The following is an 18164-nucleotide window of genomic DNA, read 5'->3' as shown; positions in this document are numbered from 1 at the left end:
AAAGTTATTAGGCGATAAATTAGTTGTGTAAACCTAAATTATGCGCTCGATTTATTAACATATAGCTTAATTACAAACATGCTCGGACGTGTTCGGACTTATCCGCTCCCCTCCAGCCGCCTGCTCGTCTCGCGCTCCGTCAGTTGACCGGGCGGAGCGGCTCGTTAAGCCGAGAGAGAACGACCGTCTCCGGCACATTGCTTTCAAACTCCTGCTGGTTTTCGGCAACGAATTAAACGCAAAACTAAGACAATATCTGATGTTAATGTTTGCTAATTTTATTATTATTGTTACTATTAATTACAAATACATTATTTAAAGTTGGTGCTGAAAGTTATTCAGCACTAAGTTCGTATTTAAGTTGAGTTTTACTTCTAAATTAAATTATATGTGTCATTTTATTTTATTAAGTGCTATATTTATTTTTAGGAACATAAAATTACTCTGAACATTTGAAATTGCTGGCTAATTACAAGTTATTTGCAGTGGAGACAGCTATAAGATTGAATTAAGTCATTCTTAAAGTTTGATTTGTGATTTTGTCTTTTCTGTAATTGGATCTTCAGGAGAATTAAGCGAAACCCAAACTCGTTGTTCTCAACGAAGACCTTCTGTATGGCCAAGAACATGAGTCTGCTCCCTCAAGGTATTGAATCTCAGAAGAAATGTTCTCTAAAATGTTGTCATGCTTTTTAGTTACTGTAACATTTTAACACTAGCTTATGTTTGATACAGAAGATGATGTAGCTCTGGAACTGCTGCCAGTACTGCTCCCTGCTCCACCTTACACATTTGGGAGAAGAGTTTCAGACCCATCAACCTGGAAGTTCAGAAGGTTTCATTGATATCCAACCTGTAAGTCAACATTCATCTCTGAATCATGCTCAAATCGTTTAAATAATTGCATCACATTCAATAGTGAGGTTTTGTGTTAAACTACAATCAGTCAGAAATTAGTTTTTGAGAATGTAGCCCTTTACCTTTAAATTCACTAACGGCCTTGTTTTTGTGTCTTCTCTCTCTTGTTCTCAACGAAGATCTTTTGTATGGCCATAAGAGAAAGGAGCGGCCATCTTCTCAACAACATGAATTTTCTCCCTTAAGGTATTGAAGCTCAAGAGATGTTCTCTAAACTGTTAACATTTAACATTTTAACACAAGCTTATGTTTGCCAGACTGACAAAATAATGTAGCCCTGACGCTGCTGCCAGTTCTACTCCCTGCTCCACCTTACACATTTGGGAGAAGAGTTTCAGACCCATCAACCTGGAAGTTCAGAAGGTTTCATTGATATCCAGCCTGTAAGTCAACATTCATCTCTGAATCATGCTCAAATTTTTTGCTGTTTAAATAAGTGCATCACTAATGGCCTGTTTCTCTGTCTTCTCTCTCCATCAGGTTGGGACAAACCTGGTGGCACATCTACAAAATGTGACAACCCGTATGTCCTCATGCAGGGAGACAGGCAAAAATGCTAAAGTGTCGTTAAAAATGCTCCTTGTTTAATGGCTGAAAGTTTAACTTGTAGTTTGCTTTAAAACAGACTTTTTTCATTAAATGTTTTCTAATGTGGAGTAACAGATACTTCTGGAGTTGTAGCCAAATGAATTGAAGTGATTTAACTACTTATGTTTTGTAACTTTTGTAAATGAAATCTGCTGGCTCTATATATGTATCATGTGGCAAAAAAATAAGCTTTAAATTCATAGGCCTTTTAATCCTGTTTTTATGAATCATTTTTTTTAACCCAACTATAGTGGTATAATAACCCTTGTGTTGTGTTATGAGTTTCAACCCAATTTTAGGTCAATTTAACCAATTTAAACAAGTCAATTTAACTTGTTAAATTGACTTGACAATGTGCTGGGTCAAACCCTCAACCCAACCCAGTTGAGTTAAAACAACCCAGCGTTGGGTCGGTCCATATATGACCCAGCGCTGGGTTACGTATTGGGTTATTTTTAACCCAGCAGTTTTTACTGTGTGAAAGTGTTGTATCTCCAAGGAAGTTGAAAAGCAAACTCCTTGGTCGGAGATTTACCAACCTGACCCTAGCTGGCGAAACCACCTATAAACTCGCAACAGAACATTCCTGGCATTTTCGCTTTTGGAATGAACTTCCTTAAAGGAAACATCCATGTCTTTAACATGCTTGCTGTCACAATGTTGCGGTTCAATTTGAGGAGGTCTCATATAGAACCTTACCTTGAGTTCCGAGTTTTCGTCTGAAGAAGAACACTCAGAAATTGTGACATATAGTTCTCAAGATTTAGATATCCTTGTTTTGATCTCTTCCTAGATCTCCTCCTAGAAAAAATCCTCCAGTCAAAATTTTCTAATTCAATGTCTTCATCTGAGAGTAGTTCTTCTGAAGAATCCTCAGAAACATCTTCAAAATGTGCCTCAACATCCTCAGCAATTATGTTTACAGAATGGACTTCCTTAGAGGAAACGTCCATCTCTTCAGTATCCATGCCATCAACATGGTCTGCGTAATCTTGAACTGTATCTTTTGAGTTTCCATCAACAGAAGAGGTTTCTCCCACTGATGAATCCTCATAGATAGGGTATTGATCACAATTCAACATTGTGATCAATGTTGAATTGTTCAACATTGATCACATCTTCCTTGCAGTCGCAGCTCGCTTCAACAGCCAGGACCATTTGTTTAAGGGGAACATCAACACTTTCACAATTAGTGTCTGCGTCCCCAGGGCAAGTTTCCCAGTACAGTCCACAGATGCTTTCCAAAGCCACAGTATCTTCAGGAGTAAAATGTGTCAAATTTGTCACGACATCCGAAATGGCACTGACAACGTTGGCGGAAGCATCCATGTCACTTTGATCTTCAGGAATCAGTTCCTCAAAACCAAAGTATCTGCACCTGCTATCCTCTTCGGGTTCTTCAGCAACTTCTTCAACACGATGACCCAGTAATTTCTTAACTCCCTTTGTGACTAGATAGCCAAGGCCCCAACCAGTAGTAAGAATCATTTTCACGATCCGTTGAAATGGTTTCAAAAGTCACAGTTTGAAATCGTCTCTCTGAAAGTGTTGTATCTCCAACGGAGTTGAAAAGCAAACTCCTTGGTTGGAGATTTATGAACCTGACCCTAGCTGGCGAAACCACCTATAAACTCGCGACAGAACATTCCTGACATTTTCGCTTTTGGAATGAACTTCCCTAAAGGAAACATCCATGTCTTTAACATGCTTGCTGTCACAATGTTGCGGCTCAATTTGAGGAGGTCTCATATAGAACCTTACCTTGAGTTCCGAGTTTTCGTCTGAAGAAGAACACTCAGAAATTGTGTCTAAATTTGAGATATAGTTCTCAAGATTTAGATATCCTCTTTTGGATCTCTTCCTAGATCTCCTCCTAGAAAAAATCCTCCAGTCAAAATTTTCTAATTCAATGTCTTCTTCTGAGAGTAGTTCTTCTGAAGAATCCTCAGAAACATCTTCAAAATGTGCCTCAACATCCTCAGCAATTATGTTTACAGAATGGACTTCCTTAGAGGAAACGTCCATCTTTTCAGCATCCATGCCATCAATATGGTCTGCGTAATCTTGAACTGTATCTTTTGAGCTTCGATCAACAGAAGAGGTTTCTCCCACTGATTAATCCTCATAGATATGTTCAACATTGATCACATCTTCCTTGCTGTCGCAGCTCGCTTCAACAGCCAGGACCATTTGTTTAAGGGGAACATCAACACTTTCACAATTAGTGTCTGCGTCCCCAGGGCAAGTTTCCCAGTACAGTCCACAGATGCTTTCCAAAGCCACAGTATCTTCAGGAGTAAAATGTGTCAAATTTGTCACGACATCCGAAATGGCACTGACAACGTTGGCGGAAGCATCCATGTCACTTTGATCTTCAGGAATCAGTTCCTCAAAACCAAAGTATCTGCACCTGCTATCCTCTTCGGGTTCTTCAGCAACTTCTTCAACACGATGACCCAGTAATTTCTTAACTCCCTTTGTGACTAGATAGCCAAGGCCCCAACCAATAGTAAGAATCATTTTCACGATCCGTTGAAATGGTTTCAAAAGTCACAGTTTGAAATCGTCTCTCTGAAAGTGTTGTATCTCCAACGGAGTTGAAAAGCAAACTCCTTGGTTGGAGATTTACGAACCTGACCGTAGCTGGCTAAACCACCTATAAACTCGCGACAGAACATTCCTGGCATTTTCGCTTTCGGAATGAACTTCCCTAAAGGAAACATCCATGTCTTTAACATGCTTGCTGTCACAATGTTGCGGCTCAATTTGAGGAGGTCTCATATAGAACCTTACCTTGAGTTCCGAGTTTTCGTCTGAAGAAGAACACTCAGAAATTGTGTCTAAATTTGAGATATAGTTCTCAAGATTTAGATATCCTCTTTTGGATCTCTTCCTAGATCTCCTCCTAGAAAAAATCCTCCAGTCAAAATGTTCTAATTCAATGTCTTCTTCTGAGAGTAGTTCTTCTGAAGAATCCTCAGAAACATCTTCAAAATGTGCCTCAACATCCTCAGCAATTATGTTTACAGAATGGACTTCCTTAGAGGAAACGTCCATCTTTTCAGCATCCATGCCATCAATATGGTCTGCGTAATCTTGAACTGTATCTTTTGAGCTTCGATCAACAGAAGAGGTTTCTCCCACTGATTAATCCTCATAGATATGTTCAACATTGATCACATCTTCCTTGCTGTCGCAGCTCGCTTCAACAGCCAGGACCATTTGTTTAAGGGGAACATCAACACTTTCACAATTAGTGTCTGCGTCCCCAGGGCAAGTTTCCCAGTACAGTCCACAGATGCTTTCCAAAGCCACAGTATCTTCAGGAGTAAAATGTGTCAAATTTGTCACGACATCCGAAATGGCACTGACAACGTTGGCGGAAGCATCCATGTCACTTTGATCTTCAGGAATCAGTTCCTCAAAACCAAAGTATCTGCACCTGCTATCCTCTTCAGGTTCTTCAGCAACTTCTTCAACACGATGACCCAGTAATTTCTTAACTCCCTTTGTGACTAGATAGCCAAGGCCCCAACCAATAGTAAGAATCATTTTCACAATCCGTTGAAATGGTTTCAAAAGTCACAGTTTGAAATCGTCTCTCTGAAAGTGTTGTATCTCCAACGGAGTTGAAAAGCAAACTCCTTGGTTGGAGATTTACCAATCTGACCCTAGCTGGCGAAACCACCTATAAACTCGCGACAGAACATTCCTGGCATTTTCGCTTTCGGAATGAACTTCCTTAAAGGAAACATCCATGTCTTTAACATGCTTGCTGTCACCATGTTGCGGCTCAATTTGAGGAGGTCTCATATAGAACCTTACCTTGAGTTCCGAGTTTTCGTCTGAAGAAGAACACTCAGAAATTGTGTCTAAATTTGAGATATAGTTCTCAAGATTTAGATATCCTCTTTTGGATCTCTTCCTAGATCTCCTCCTAGAAAAAATCCTCCAGTCAAAATTTTCTAATTCAATGTCTTTTTCTGAGAGTAGTTCTTCTGAAGAATCCTCAGAAACATCTTCAAAATGTGCCTCAACATCCTCAGCAATTATGTTTACAGAATGGACTTCCTTAGAGGAAACGTCCATCTTTTCAGCATCCATGCCATCAATATGGTCTGCGTAATCTTGAACTGTATCTTTTGAGTTTCCATCAACAGAAGAGGTTTCTCCCACTGATGAATCCTCATAGATATGTTCAACATTGATCACATCTTCCTTGCTGTCGCAGCTCGCTTCAACAGCCAGGACCATTTGTTCAAGGGGAACATCAACACTTTCACAATTAATGTGTGCGTCCCCAGGGCAAGTTTCCCAGTACAGTCCACAGATGCTTTCCAAAGCCACAGTATCTTCAGGAGTAAAATGTGTCAAATTTGTCACGACATCCGAAATGGCACTGACAACGTTGGCGGAAGCATCCATGTCACTTTGATCTTCAGGAATCAGTTCCTCAAAACCAAAGTATCTGCACCTGCTATCCTCTTCGGGTTCTTCAGCAACTTCTTCAACACGATGACCCAGTAATTTCTTAACTCCCTTTGTGACTAGATAGCCAAGGCCCCAACCAATAGTAAGAATCATTTTCACGATCCGTTGAAATGGTTTCAAAAGTCACAGTTTGAAATCGTCTCTCTGAAAGTGTTGTATCTCCAAGGAAGTTGAAAAGCAAACTCCTTGGTTGGAGATTTACCAACCTGACCCTAGCTGGCGAAACCACCTATAAACTCGCGACAGAACATTCCTGGCATTTTCGCTTTCAGAATGAACTTCCTTAAAGGAGACATCCATTTCTTTAACATCCTTGCTGTCACGATGTTGCGGCTCAATTTGAGGAGGTCTCATATTGAGCCTTACTACGGTGGCCGACAGGTGCAAATGCGCACCAAAAGAGAAAACATGCAAACAAAAGAAAAGACACACCCCCGAATCAAATGCAGCAAACAAAAAAGAAAACACCCCCGAATTAGAAAACACCCCCGAATTAGAAAACACCCCCGAATTAAATGCAGCAAACAAAAAAGAAAACACCCCCGAATTAGAAAACACCCCCGAATTAGAAAACACCCCCCGAATTAAATGCAGCAAACAAAAAAGAAAACACCCCCGAATTAGAAAACACCCCCGAATTAGAAAACACCCCCGAATTAAATGCAGCAAACAAAAAAGAAAACACCCCCGAATTAGAAAACACCCCCGAATTAGAAAACACCCCCCGAATTAAATGCAGCAAACAAAAAAGAAAACACCCCCGAATTAGAAAACACCCCCGAATTAGAAAACACCCCCGAATTAAATGCAGCAAACAAAAAAGAAAACACCCCCGAATTAGAAAACACCCCCGAATTAGAAAACACCCCCGAATTAGAAAACACCCCCGAATTAAATGCAGCAAACAAAAAAGAAAACACCCCCGAATTAGAAAACACCCCCGAATGAAATGCAGCAAACAAAAAGTGTTGAAAACGGAAGTGCTCCAGACCACTATGGGGAGTCTATAACAAAAAATAGCTGTGTCCGAATTCAGGCTCTGCATCCTTTCAAGGGCCCTGAGAAACTGATCCTTCGAAGCATAGACATAATAAAAGAGTACACCCTCCCCCCCACGATTGGCTGCTCCGGCGCAAATACACTTTGCTTTGCTCAACCAAAACAGCAGAAGATGCCTTCAGCACTGCGGAATATTGTTGATCGGATCGACGGACTACTGACGTGAGGGCTCGACAGACTTTTCGCAAGTAAGATGGACATATTACTGTGTATTTTTGTGATTAGAATATTACTATACTGTATTTATGTCCACTGGCGAAATACCAGCTAATGCTAGCTATAGTGCTTGGTGTTCAGCCCCCGCTCTGACAGCTAACCGAGATTCCGTAAATCTTAAAATGTTTCAGTCATTCTCCAACATTTAGATTATCTGATACAAGAGCCTACTATAGAAATGAAACAATATTATAAAAATCATAACATTCACCAGCAAAGTTTACACAGATGACAATGGCTATTATTTAATTATTTAACTCAGTCAACGTAAGATAACTCGAAAATGTCCCGTTTTTGTTTTGAAGGTTTCCTACGACGTGAGGAAGAAGGGAGAGACAGATTCACTGCACAGCACGGATGAATCTCGTATCGGATTTTGGACCCAATCTCAGCTGCTGAATCACTCTTAAACCAGAACTCGTAGGCTGGAAAACATTATATATATATATATATATATATATATATATATATATATATATATATCAAGCTCCCAGGCCTCTGGTAGAGGACCCGAGCTCAGAGGATGAAAGAGACCACCCACGGAGGGTGAGAGGGGAATTTTTTTTTTTTTTATATATATATATATATATATATATATATATATATATATATATATATATATGTGTGTGTGTGTGTGTGCGTGCATAATCATGCATAGCCTAATGTATATTATTCAGTATTAATGATTATTTATTTATGTTTGTATACTTATATAAGTATGTATTGATAAGACGAGAGCGGTTCATTAGGCGTCTGTCCTTTTATTATGTCTATGTGAGAAACGGCCCGATCTACAGAAGACGGATCCTTCGAAGGCCACGAATATGGACGACCAGAAGAGAGAAGCTGTAGCCTCCGGCTAGCTGCCTAGCCTCCATCTCGGCGTTATGTTGCTTAGCAACCGTGACAACGTGAAGCACAGAGCAACGAAGTAAAAAAAACGGACTCAGTTGTTTTTTACTCTTTATTTCTGTATTATTCTTCACCTTTTGTAATAAAAGTTGTTCCATAGTAAAAAGAAAATCTGTCTGATTCTAAAATGTTTAATGTATACAAGGGATATTATTCATTTTCAAATACTCTCCAGATCTCAGGTAGTAAGACATTACAGTTAAATAAACTATGTTTGAAGGCTTAACTTTAATCAGTCAAACCCATTTGCTCAGGAATAAATTAAATACTTTATTAATATCTACATGGAGCGCCCGGCCAGCTGACAGCTTGCGAGTGAAGCTGGCTGTTAATGCAGCGGGAGAAGACATCTCCGAAAACGTCGGAGCAATATTGGAAGTAGGTGATTTATTAATGAACCGAGCAGATATTTCAGATCTACACATCTACATTCTCGCCTAAAAACATTGTAAAAAATAAATTTGTGTAATTTTAAGTGTAATACAGCAAAAATTATTTTGTCGCCATTGCTGCTTCGGGGGTGTTTTCTAATTCGGGGGTGTTTTCTAATTCGGGGGTGTTTTCTAATTCGGGGGTGTTTTCTTTTTTGTTTGCTGCATTTCATTCGGGGGTGTTTTCTAATTCGGGGGTGTTTTCTAATTCGGGGGTGTTTTCTTTTTTGTTTGCTGCATTTCATTCGGGGGTGTTTTCTAATTCGGGGGTGTTTTCTAATTCGGGGGTGTTTTCTTTTTTGTTTGCTGCATTTAATTCGGGGGTGTTTTCTAATTCGGGGGTGTTTTCTAATTCGGGGGTGTTTTCTTTTTTGTTTGCTGCATTTGATTCGGGGGGGTGTCTTTTCTTTTGTTTGCATGTTTTCTCTTTTGCTGCGCATTTGCACCTGTCGGCCACCGTACCTTACCTTGAGTTCTGAGTTTTCGTCTGAAGAAGAACACTCAGAAATTGTGTCTAAATTTGAGATATAGTTCTCAAGATTTAGATATCCTCGTTTGGATCTCTTCCTAGATCTCTGTAGTAGAGAAGTTTTATTGAAATCTGATGAAAAATACAAGTTCGGGGAGTGGTCAAAAAATAATTAATTTTATCAATTTTTGAATTTTTTTTCCGTCGGTTAAATTAGCTTTGGAAGCAGTTTTGCGGCCTAAGAAATCTTTATTGAACAGTCCCAGACCCCTACAAAAAATTGAGCCTGTTAATACCACATAGCAAGACGGGCAAAATAGTTTTTGGTAGTGCACCTCATGCTGGAAGTGCCAGTATGAGGTGCCGAAGTCAGCCGAAGGCAGTGACATGTAAAAAAGTGGATTAGATCTGCCGTTTTTATGGGCCACGGGAATTATGTATGATGATCTGTATTTGTGTGGTTTAGGTTTGTGCTGATTTTGTGCGATTTGTGCAACAAGGACATGAAGCGCTTTGCGGTTTCTGATATGGGAGGCCTGGGCAACCACCCAGGGCATCATTATGTGGGTGGTGGCATGATGAAGTGACTGTATCTATACTAAAATGATGAATTCTAGACACTTTTTATAATAAACTGTACTTTCTTTGGCATTTTTTCAGACAGTCGATAGTAGGGAATTTTCCATAAAGAAAGAAATCTAAAAAAACAATCTCTATTTTCTGTAAAACAATATAGAAAAAACTACTAAAGATAGCCATAAATAAATGTTTTTATATGATGCTGCAGCCTAATTGACATCTAGGAAGGAAGTTTCAATGAAATGCATTTAAAATATAAACATTTTGGTGTAAGTCAAAAATTCTCTAAAATTAGATTTTTTTAAAAACAAACAAAAAATCCCTATTTCCTACCAGCAATATCAAGGAAACTATTAAAAGATTGCCAAAAATGGATGCCTTTATGTTATTCATCAGCCTAATTTATCTGTAGTAGAGAAGTTTTATTGAAATCTGATGAAAAATACAAGTTTGGGGAGTGGTCAAAAAATACTTAATTTTATCAATTTTTGAATTTTTTTTTGTCGGTCAAATTAGCTTTGGAAGCAGTTTTGCGGCCTAATAAATCATTATTGAAGAGTCCCAGACCCCTACAAAAAATTGAGCCCGTTAAGACCACATAGCAGGACAGGCAAAATAGTTTTTGGAAGTGCACCTCATACTGGAAGTGCCAGTATGAGGTGCCGAAGGCAGTGACAACACTGACCAGTGTCCCTGAAAACAGTGGCACTAATGGCAGGTGTCAGTGGAAGTGCCAGTATGAGGTGCCGAGGTCAGCCGAAGTCAGCCGAAGTCAGTGACAGCACTGGCAGCTAGTCCCGAAAACAGTGGCACTTGTGGCGCATAATGACACCTGCCACCGGAAGTGCCATTAGTAGGTGCGGTGTCACGATTTGCGCCTGCTGTCTCCGCATCTTCCTTGCTGTCACAGCTCGCTTCAACAGCCAGGTCAATTTGATCCAGCACTTTCACGATCTGTGTCTTTATCTTTTGAGTTTCCATCAACAGAGGAAGTTTCTCCCACAGATGAATCCTCATAGATATGTTCAACATTGATCACATCTTCCTTGCTGTCGCAGCTCCTTTCAACAGCCAGGTTAATTTGATCAAGGAGAACATCAACACTTTCACAATCTGTGTCTGCGTCCCCAGGGCAAGTTTCCAAGTGCAGGACAAAACATTTTGTCCTGTTTTTCAACTCAATCATACATACATCTAAATTCGAGAATGCAAGTCAATAAATGTGCATACATTTAAGTTTTGTATTTGTCCTGTTTTTCAACTCATACATACGTGTAAAAATCAAAGATTTTACCTATGACAACACCCATAAACAAATTAATACAAGTGTTTTAATAGAGTTAAGTATTTTTCCAGAAGTTAGACACACATCAGTCACATTTAGAAACTGTCTCTAAGCCATCTGCTTGACCTATTTTGAACCGGAGGATCCCCTTAAAAATGTCTTGCCTTAATTACTGTTCATAAGGAAAACATTTAACATCTAATATTTTTTTTTTACATTTGAATTCAGTGACAAGTTTACTCTTACCACTGCTGCATAAAGTGACAGTCTACCCAAAACATTTGCAATGGAGATTTTATTCTTGATTCTGCTTCTTTGATTGCATTGCAAGACCAGTTAATGTTCTTCTACCAGGTTAGTAGCGTTTAGCATGCATAATCTATAAACCTATCTTCTATCTTTTAAGAATAAATCTGCTCCGCCTGTGAAGCGCTCAGAGCAACGGAGACAAAAAAAATTTGCTTTTTAAAATTATTATTTTGTGGGAGACAGCACAGCTGCAAATACGAGAGAATGCTGCATTTAAAGGCGCAGTGCGATATCGCTCTGCTGCGCCTGTGTCCTGACCAGGAGCAAATCCTTTTTTGATTCCAAAAGAAAACTGAACAAAGCAGATTCACACTGAATGATGGAAACTTCAGAGAAACGATGGTTAATTTGCCCATAATGCATGACGCAATTGCCTCTCGCACAGTGAAGTGAGGCGGCTAACTGGAGCTCAACATAGCGAACGTTCCAGATTACAGATCAGTTTTAAAAAAAAGATTTTTGGTGAATGGAGTGGAGTAGACGTGCTACTTGTCAGATGACGGAAAACGTTGAAGTATCGTTTCTGCTTCAGCAGTTTAAGCAGAGAGGTAATGAAATACAACAGACACTGACAGGCCTATGCATCTGGCTTTCTCTGAAGAACTACTGAGGGGAGGAGACAGCCAGGTAAGGAAAAACTGTTCTTATCTACCGATTCAGTATTTTTGTCATACAGACATTAGGCTGTTGTGCTATTAGCTAGCTGCTAGCTAACGACTTTGCTAGCAAAGCTAGATAACTGAAAAGCTTCTTCCCTGTATCGTTAATGATAACAGTCATTCTTCAGTATCGCTTATGCAATACGAGGCACATCGCCCGTCCAAAACCGATCATCTCCATAATGGGCATATGTCCGATCTTCTAATTTCCTTTACTGCATAATGTACATTGCATTTATTCTGGCGATAGGTAAATGTATCTTGAAGGAAAATAGCACTTAAATAAAAGTCCAACAAAGATATTCATTTAGAATTAAAAATAACTCACCCTGAGTTACCATGATAGATATAATGTTAAAAGTGTCATTAATAAAGGGGGAAAAACTCAACCCAGACGAAGTACATTTAGGGTCTGGTTTGCAGAGTATGAAGTTAATTTTTTCCCCCAATTATTCAATAAAAAAAAAACTCAGTTAAGTAAAATAAAATTGTAATCGAAACTTTTGGAATTGCAATGATTCCTTTTTAAAAAACAAAACTTTGTTTAAAAAACATTTTTTTAAATTTAACTCATTTTTGTCTTGTGAACTTAAAGTTATTTGCCAAACAAACTTATTTGTACACATCATAAATCTTTTGTTGTGACTTTAGGCCCTGCCCACGACGTCATGTGAGAATCACAAGCAAAACTTTGAGTCACAAACAAAAACTTAGAATAGCAAGAAAAGATTTCTGACAAGCGCAAAAGTTTGTTTTGCAAAAAATAAAAAATGTACTTCATGAGTCAAAATGTGTGATTTTAATTTTTAAAAAGTTTTTTAAGCAAAACTCAGTAGGCTTTTCTCATGGTGACATGCATTAACAATTAAATATTTGCTTGTTTTTTTTTTTCCTGCAGTTCCACGTTAAAGTTTGGTGCAGCTCAGCTTTCCTGAATGGACCATCTTCATTTCCACTGCGACTGTAGCAAACATGCAGCTGGGAAACTTTGAACCTCATATCTTAAACGAACAAACACTTCAGCACAGAAAATCAAACACGCAGCCTGATTGCACAGAGGTTTCTGGTATTATTTACAAGTAGAAACTGTGATAAGAACTGACCACATGTCAGACTGGCCAGAACGGTTTATCTTTCTGGTCCATTTGTTTGTTTTTCACATGGTTAAAGCAGAGCACTGTAAATCAAACCGGGTTACATCCGTCATACTTTGTCATTTGAGTTGAATTACTTTACGCTGAATGGACATTTACAGGGTCATCCGGTATCTTACATCAGCGTGGACTTCCCACTTTCCTGCCTGAATCTGCAGACGGATTTATGCTTGATCCAATAAATCATTCCGCTGTTAGTCGCTAGATGGCGGTGTTGCCCTGAATCTGACATGACACACGTGGGATCCGCTGCAAACTTTGGCCATAAGATCTGTTTATCTAATAAATAAAGCTCTCTCAAGGAAGGGTCTTTAATAGGCAGAAAACGTTCACAAGTACTTCTGACACATTAGGGTCATTAGGGCTGTTTACGGCAACTATGTGATATTATCTATAGAGATACAACTACTGGTTGATTTACTCAAGTAACTGTTTTGGGAAAAAATACTTATAGTAGTTTTTCTACATTGCACTTTTTACTTTTATTATGAAGTATCGCTACTCTTATGACCTATTATGCTTCCTTGAACAGATTAGGATAGGTCTATGGACTATAAAAAATATGTTCGTTACTTTTTTTTTTTTTACACAAAATTTAATAAAATTTTAGTTTTCTGCCTATTTTAAGCTGTTTTAGGGTGTCTTGTCACTTTAAATAAAAAAAGCTGTTGCTTTCCCCTCCACTCAACTCAGCGTTTACACTGGCAGGTGAAAATGTCTGCAAAAAGATGTGCAATCATACATCGATTTATCTTTGAAAAGCAGAAGTCGAGCCTGCTTCACAACCAGCAGGAAGTGCAGTAAGTGGTTTCTGGATGGTAAGTCAACAATAAAGCACTTGTCATTTCCAGGAGCCATTGTACAGCACATACAACAGGCTTGCTAGCAGGCTAGGATTGCTAGGTAACGGCACAGAGCCTGCTAATTTGTATGCTACATTCTGAAGGATTTTGAAACGGCTCATTTTCCAGACACCAAAACATTTTGCATAATGCATCCTCTACCCACTGTAAGTAATAATAAACAAGCTTGTTTTAACCAAAAAAATAACCAGACACAGACACCGAACTGTTGTTTTTGTTAAAGTTTCATGAGTTTAGAATCAAAAGAAACTGTTTTTTTTCTGGTTTGGTTATTTTTCATTATGATTTTTTAAAAACACAAAATTTCCAAATTTAATATTTTGTTCCCCCTGATATAATTTTTAAATATAAAATGATTTATATTTTTGATCAGTTCAGTACTGAAATGCCTTTTTACCAAATGTTTTTTACTCTTGAGTCATTTCTTGGATGGCTACTTTTTGCTTTTACTTGAGTTAAAGTATGTTGATTTGTGCTACTCTTATTTGAGTACAATTTTTCTCCAGAATTTCATTGTTTTCATCTTCCAAGACCATAATCACTGAATCAATTTAGATTGTTGGATTGTTTCTAGAACCAGTACAGTTTTTACCTTTCAGGTCTCCCTCCTGCCACTTCTCACACTGGCTAAAATGTGGTCCCGATGGGACACATTCCCAAATCCCTTCTTGATCACTTCTGTAACCCTATGCTGTAATTACAACTTCCCACGGTGAATGAAACCGGAGACGGAGGAAAAGTGGGATTTCAGGTAGATGACATTGGCCTGAGTCCTTGTCGGGGCTAAAAAGCCGAGGGGCCACAGGGAAAGAAAAGCTCTGCAGAATGAAAACCTGCAGACCTGCTCTGGATCTGCTGCCCTGCATCCCTTTATTTATCATTTCAAAGAGGTAGGCTTTATTGAAAGACTTTTTTAATTTTTGTAAAATATCTAACATGTTTTGCTATTATGGCAGTTTGGGAAGGTTGGTAAACAATTCTGCAGTGCTCCATTTTATTTTAAGCTTTTCAAAATAAAATAAAATGACCTACTTCATGCATATTATTAAGTATATTTGAGTAACTGCAGTTTCTTACTTTTCATTGGCTAAAATGTGATGGCAAACAATAAAAAAGGGAAAAAGCACAAATGTTATCAGGTATTTTTGAAGTATACCAAAAATACCTGAAATAATAATTTCAGTTCACTTGAAATAAGACAAAACTAACTTAAAAGTAACTTTTCAGCAAGACCTAGCTTGTTTTAAGTTAATAATTCCTTAATATTGATGGACAAATACTGTAAAACACAAAAGAGCTACAGGAAGAAACCTTTGTGTCAAAGGTACCCATCCCAATATATATATATAAATACAAAGCAAAACCTCCTAATGAGCGGTTAACAGCACTTACCAGCAGCCAGTTAGCAGCAACAAACAAAAGTTAGCAGCAGCTAGCAGTTATAAAATTAAACATAGTTAAAATTGCACAGCAATAATAATAGCAGCTAAAATATATACAAAACTCAGCAAAATGACTCATGAAACACTGCATATGATTACATTTGTCTAGAATATGTGCTAAAATATAGAGCTTGTTAAAATGCAGAGCATACCACAGTCACCAACAGAAAATGGGGGCGGAGCTGTCGGTCAGTGGTTGCTATGGTAACCACCAACGGTCAGGAGCGTCGGTCAGTGGTTGCTATGGTAACCACCAACGGTCAGGAGCAGCGGGAGAAACAACTTCTTGACTAAACAAGATTAATTTGAAGGACACATTTTGATGTTAACATCTATAACATTGTTAAAATAAATCATTGTGTTTAATATATATATACATATATATATATATATATATATATATATATATATATATATATATATATATATTGCTTAAAAAAATAAAGGGAACATTTCACTTTAATTTTGTGTGTGGCTCCAAATCCAGGCCTCCATTGGAAATCAATCAATCATCAATGGAAATCAAATAAATTTGATTTCCATTGATGATTTTTGTGTGATTTTGTTGTCAGCACATTCAACTTTGTACAGAACAAAGTATTCAATGAGAATATTTCATTCATTCAGATCTAGGATGTTATTTGAGTGTTCCCTTTATTTTTTTGAGCAGTGTATATATATGTTTTTAAAATAAAAAGGCAAAAACGCTTAAAAGCAGTACAGATATTTTTGATTCATTCATTATTCTGAACAAATTTAGTAAAAGACACAGAGATTTTTTTTTCAGCCGTCCTTCAACAAAGCTTAAATGGAAAATATGTGTGAACCCGTCTGGAAAATCCTCCTCAGCTCTTTCAATTCCAGGAAGTCCCACCCTCACTGCACCATCCGTCTCCCTCGCTCAAGCCAATTAGCTTGCAGAGGTATAAAGTGTGAGAGTGAGCCGTGTGTCTGTTTTCCACATCGCAGATAACAATCGAGTGTCTGTGTCATGCACTTTTACTGTGACCTCGATGTTGGGCCTTGTCTATTGTGTGGCAGGTGTGCACTTCTCCTGCTAACTGAAGCGACTCAGACTGATTTTGATCTCAAACCTGCATTCACGGCCACTTAAGCCCCAACATCTCTGGCCTTTTTCTGCTGTGTGAGACTTTCTAAGGCTTTACTCAGAGCCAAGGGCGTAGGTTCGGTCTAAGTTTTGGTGGGGACCTTGACACCCCCCCCCCCCCCCGCCCCCCGGCAGCACAGTGAAATGCCCAAGAGCACCGAACATTTTTGAGAAGGGGGGGGAAACCACATTGGCTTAATAGCCCCTCCCCCCAACCATAACCATATCATACATCTTGTGTATACAACCAGATACAGTCATACTCAGCAGATCAGTTCAAGAACACTTTACTTTTTCCTTTACAAAATTCAGCAAACGTTACAAGTAAGATCAAAAGAAATATCCTCTGGATACAGCAAACACAATTGCAGATAAGAAGAAATCAATAATAAAATAAAATAATATATTGCACTAACAAAAAAAAATAAACATGAATAAAATTCTCTGTATTATTGCAATGTTTGTTGCATGCTCAACATGTCTGTCTTTATCAACTGGCAAAATGTGTTATTTAAATGCACCAAACACATGCCTCCGTCTGTCATTTACAGACACAAACTGCTGCCCAATTTGCTTGATATCAATGAGGTCCAGTGCTGTTTGATGCACATGGCATACACTGATGTTGTTAAGGCGCTGCTGGGTCATTGTCGACCTCAGCCAGTTTTTCAGCCTTTTCAAAGCACTGTAGCTTCTTTCAGCTTCCGCTGAGGCCACAGGGATCACCAATAACAGCTTAACAAGCGTCTCCACCTCATTGAATAGGCCACGAACTTCCCTGGGCATCTCTCTCAGTATCTCTGCTGCTTCTGCACTTGATTTTAGTGGATGTGAGAACTAACACCTCACCTGGAGCCCTGAAGCTCCAGCCACCTCTCCATCGTTCTGCTCTGCCCCTTGCTCTGCTGTCTGAGCATCCTATGTGAAAAAATATTACATAATTAACAGACCTATTCTACCTCACATTCAGTGCTGACCTTACTAAACACCGGACTTTACAACAAATGCGTTGCGTGATAGATATCTAACTTATGGGTCCACTCACTGTACTTACAGCCGACGTAGCGAAATAACTTCTAATGTCTGTCCTTTTCTATTTTGGTGGCGACATGGTCTCGGAGACTCAGAAGGAGACGCGTGTGCCCAGCTAGCCGCCGCCTTTTGCAGCTAATCAAAGAACGTCCGACGATTCAACTGACTCCCCCTCCCCCCACCCCCCGACAGCACCGTTCCGACACGGTCTCGGAGGCTCATAATAAATGTCAAACTAAGAAGCTTCCGTTCCGCGCACCGCCTGTTGCTGCTAATCAAAGATCGTAGATCCAAGTTCTTTGAGCCAATATGGCAAAAATTGGTCGGGACTTTTTCATATCCCGTGAATATTGGTCGGGACATGTCCCTACCGTCCCTACCCAAACCTACGCCCATGCTCAGAGCTGAGTAACTTTCTAAAGGAAGTCTATTATCTGTACACGGAGTTGGATAGGAACTAGTTACATTTACTCAGTTATACTTACTTAATTACCTTTTATTTTGTTTTTTTTTAATGTCTGTTTAGGGGTATTTTTGCTACGTTGTACTTTTTACTTTTACTTGAGTAACTTTATTATGAAGTATTTTTATTCTTACTTGAGTAAAATTTCGGGATTTTCTACCCACTGAATGAAAAACATGTTTTAAC

At 38.8% G+C, this 18164-nt stretch overlaps 1 long non-coding RNA gene across 1 annotated transcript; it reads left to right on the top strand.

Moving 5' to 3' along the window:
- The first annotated feature begins 803 nt into the window (after window positions 1-803).
- On the top strand, window positions 804-1706 carry LOC148154692 (uncharacterized). The gene is made up of 2 exons (XR_015765785.1): window positions 804-855; window positions 1399-1706. It is a non-coding gene; the product is annotated as an uncharacterized LOC148154692 (long non-coding RNA).
- Window positions 1707-18164: the final 16458 nt, after the last annotated feature.

The sequence above is a fragment of the Poecilia mexicana genome, unplaced genomic scaffold (assembly GCF_051168715.1).
Source record: "Poecilia mexicana isolate PSO_F unplaced genomic scaffold, ASM5116871v1 scaffold_17, whole genome shotgun sequence".
Taxonomy (NCBI): Eukaryota; Metazoa; Chordata; class Actinopteri; order Cyprinodontiformes; family Poeciliidae; genus Poecilia; species Poecilia mexicana.
The sequence above is the reverse complement of the archived record's forward strand: the minus strand, read 5'-3'. Positions and strand labels throughout refer to the sequence as shown.